The sequence below is a fragment of the Littorina saxatilis genome, linkage group LG17 (genome assembly GCF_037325665.1).
Source record: "Littorina saxatilis isolate snail1 linkage group LG17, US_GU_Lsax_2.0, whole genome shotgun sequence".
Classification (NCBI taxonomy): Eukaryota; Metazoa; Mollusca; class Gastropoda; order Littorinimorpha; family Littorinidae; genus Littorina; species Littorina saxatilis.
Window position 1 is genome coordinate 61,687,814 of NC_090261.1, and position 4,517 is coordinate 61,692,330.

Consider the following 4,517-nt stretch of genomic DNA (forward strand, 5'->3'; position numbering starts at 1 on the left):
TTTCTACATACTACTGGCATTTTGTCAGTGAACACTGGTTTTTTACGTGTTGAGAACGTAAAAGGAACATATTTTGAGTGAAGGCTCGAGGGAGGTGGAGAGTTTATACATAAACAGGCGTCTGAAACTTATACTTTTGTTGACTCTATTTAATTGTATGACTGCGAGAGTGGATCGTGGTGTGGTTAGTTAATTAGTAGTAATTAACCGGTTCATAATCACCTTGAGTGATATATTGAAACGTGACACATGGGGGCCAAGCCGGGATTTACTCAGTTAATTTCTGACTGATAAAGACCCACCAATTAAGGATAACTAAGAGCAGATAATCTCGTCAGTGCTCGACTTATTTTCTGCTTGGTGCTACCCTTTTTTGTATAGTTTTGATCATATACCACACCTTAAGCGATTCACATCTTGCAGGAAATGTAAATTGTAATTTGTGAGTTATTGTATGCGCTAACTGTGATTACTTCCCTTTCCTTTGTTTGTGAATCTTTGTTGTTGTACGTTCAGAGTTTTCCGTTGCAGAGAGCTGAGCGGGGTTAACGGATTTGTTGTTCGTTTTACTCAGTTTTCTCTACATTGTTGTTTCGCATTCTGTAACAGGTTACATTTCTACCGTCTTGTTTTACTTGGATTTTTCTCCATATTTTGACTTTGTTGGAATTTTGGGGGGGAAGGGTCCGAGGACTTCTGTCCTAACCAAGGCTGTGGGAAACGCTTTGTTTCACCGCAAAAAGCAGCCGATAAAGTAGGCCACGGCTGTGGGAAACACTTTGTTTCACCGCAAAAAGCAGCCATAAAGTAGGCTACGCGTTTTGTTCTACACCGTTTGGATTTTTCTTCTGCATTTTCCGGTTGCTGGATTTTTGTATCCACCGCTTTCATCACCGCGTGTTCTAGCTATAGCTGCGTTAGACTTATTTTGGTAATAAAGCTTTGCTAAAACTAACCATGGCTACAGGGGGATCTCCTACGAGGAGAATAACTTTCGAGACTCCTGGGAGCGAGCAACCGACTGAGCGAGACGCACGCGTTAGAGCCCGAAGCGTTCTAAAACGCTTAGAAGTAGAACGGAAGGAAGAATTTGAGCGACTGACAAGAAAAGAAGAACGTGACCGACAGGACAAGAAGGACGAACTTGACAGACAAGAAAGGGAACGACAGGCAGAACGACAGGCTGAACGAGACAGACAGGAAAGGAAAGAAGAACGTGACAGACAGGAAAAGAAAGACGAACTTGACAGACAAGAAAGGGAACGACAGGCAGAACGAGACAGACAGGAAAGGAAAGACGAACTTGACAGACAAGAAAGAGAACGAGACAGACAAGAAAAGAAAGACGAGCTTGAGAGACAGGAACGACAGGCCGAGCGTGACAGACAGGAACGGAAAGAGAAAGAGCAGGCGGATCGCGATCTCCAGCTAGAGCTAGCTAGGCTACAGGCCGAGAAGGGTACGCTTACTCAGGCTAGCGCGCCGACGTTTGTTGCCGACCGTACGAGACTGCCGACGTTCGACGATGACAAGGACGAGCTCGACGATTTTTTACGCCGGTTTGAGCGCATTGCATCTGACCAGAAGTGGGAAGAGGCCACGTGGGCTAGCCGCCTTAGCACCTGCTTAAAAGGACGCGCATTACAGCTCTACAATGCTTTGGATGACGACGAGGCGAGAGACTATCAGGCACTTAAGAAGGCGTTACTCCAGCGCTTTAACCTGACTGCTGAAGCCTACAGACGACGTCTGCGTAACAGCAAGAGACTGAGCGGCGAGCTGAGTCATCAGTTTGTGGCACGCCTTAATCTCTACCTGCGGCGCTGGGTGGAGATGGCCGAAAAGGACTGGACCGTCAACGACCTTGCCGACCTCATTGTCATGGAACAACTGATGTCCAGCCTGCGACCTGAGGTGGTGACCTTCGTGCAGGAACACCAGCCAAAGACTACTCAGGAGGCAGCCGACTGGATCAGAGTGCACGAGGACGCCCAGGCGATCTCCGGCAAATCTTCAGGCTCACGGCCAGGAAAATCGGGAAATTCGGGTTCTTCAGGACCCAAGGACGGGAAGGACGATCAGGGACACAAGGGATCGAGTTCCAGATCTGACATCCAGTGTTACTACTGCAACAAGCGGGGCCACGTGAAGAAGGACTGCCACAGGAGACAGGCTGACCAGAAGGGCGTTCACTTTGTTGGCAGTGAGGAGTTAAGGGACGTCACGAGCTCATGCACCATTCCACAACTCTGCGTTCCGTGCTCCAGGAAACATTTCCAGCCCCACTGCAACGTCTACGTTAACGGAGTGAAGGGCGAAGGTCTGCGGGACACAGGGGCAGACATGATAGTGGTTCGGGCGAGTCTAGTTCCAGCTATGGCCTACACAGGAGACAGCATCAGGGTGAGAATGGCCGAGGCATCTCACGCTTACGACTTGAACACGGCAGTGATCAAGGTCGTAACCCCGTTGTTCACGGGGACCATTGTGGCCGTCGTCATGGACGATCCTCCATGCGACCTGCTCATTGGAAACCGGGTCCAGTTTGTGGACGGCGTCACCAGGGAGGTTCCCGTTTATCGGGCTCCCGACGTCATTTCAGTGCTCACGCGGGCACAGGCGGAGCGAGAGGACAAACCTCTCAAACCCCTACCTGCTGCACGAGCTGCCCTGGGGAACGTGACCCCCGCGCTTCTCGCGAAGGCTCAGGATTCTGACCCGACCTTAGCTACTCCTCGGGAGCATGCGAAGTCGGGGAAGGTGAAGCTGAGCGGGAAGCATGGGAGGTCAAGGTTCCTCAGGGACAAGAAGTTGCTCTACCGTGAGTTCAGCAACCAAGAAGGTACATTCAAACAGGTTGTCGTGCCTCGCGAGTTTCGCGAGGGTGTCATGGCAACGGCACACGACTCGATTCTGGGAGGTCATCTTGGTACCAAGAAGACCACGGATCGTGTCTGGCGCCACTTTTACTGGCCAGGCATCTGCACGGATGTCCGACGTTTCTGTGCGTCCTGCGATAAGTGCCAGAAGGTGGTTGCCAAAGGAAGGGTGAGGAAGGTCCCCTTAGAGAAGATGCCGCTCATCGACGAACCCTTTCGTCGGGTCGCAGTGGACATCATCGGGCCCATCTTGCCTGCGTCTGAGGACGGAAACAGATACATTTTGACCATGGTGGACTACGCTACTCGATACCCAGAGGCGATCCCTCTGAAATCGATTGAAGCCACGCGAGTAGCTGAGGCTCTGGTTACTATGTGGTCCCGGCTGGGAATTCCATCAGAGGTACTCACCGACAGAGGCACGCAGTTCACGGGAGGAGTGATGGCGGAGGCAGCACGACTGCTATCACTGGAGCAGCACTTCACCACTCCTTACCATGCTCAGTGCAACGGACTGGTGGAGAGGTTCAATGGCACCTTGAAGACCATGCTGAGGAAACTAGCTCAGGAGAAACCACGCACGTGGGACAGGTACATCCCAGCATTGCTTTTTGCATACCGCGAGGTTCCTCAGGAGAGCTTGGGCTTTTCCCCATTCGAGCTGTTGTACGGCAGACAGGTACGCGGTCCCATGGCTATCCTGCGTCAGGCTTGGACAGACGAAGAAGCTGACGAGGAGGTGCAGACGACAGCGACCTACATCGTAGAACTCAGGAACAGGATTGAAGAGACCTGCAAACTGGCTCAAGAGAACCTGGGAAGAGCAGCACAGCGTTACGCGCGAGGATTCGACCGCAAGGCACGGCCGCGCAGCTTCAAGATTGGAGAACGGGTGTTGCTACTTCTACCTGTCAAACACAACAAGCTACAACTGCAGTGGCAAGGACCTTTTGAGGTGACAGCGAGGGTGGGCCAGAACGACTACAGGATCATGATGCACGGGAAAGCACGCCTGTACCACGCCAACCTGCTGCGCGCCTACATAGAGAGGACAGCCTACGGGGAGAAGAACAAAGACCAGAAGAACAAAGTCAAGAAGACAGAGAAGGTTGCAGTCATCAGGGGTGGAACGAGGGGTTGCTCGTTCTTGAGGACGACCTTTCTGTCTGGAAACAGACCATCAACCTCTGCAATATCTTCAGGTTGCAAGGTTGGCAAACGCCAGACTTATGCGCTGGGCGTTGATTCTCCAACCGTACCAATTCACGGTACGCGTCATTCCGGGCGCCAACAATGTTGGAGCTGACTTTCTCTCTCGGGCTGTAGAGGAGAACATGACTGTGAGCGAAACCGAGGTTTCGTCTTGAAGAGGGGAGGTGTGTCACGATCGGGTGACAGAGACCAAGAAAGTGTCACTCAGTGGAGTGCCTGTTCTTGGTCGTGTATGATAGAAAGCGCCTGTGCGTGATATTGGGTTACAGCAGAGTTTGCTGACGGTGCTCTACGAGCACGGATGTTTTGTATCGCACGAGTTTTACAGTGGAGGTTTCTGCTGTCATAGCTAGGGCTGACGGTTTTTCGCTGACAGCGCACACGGGATTTTCACGGATTGAGTTTCTCGTGTCTTTTTCTGCTTGG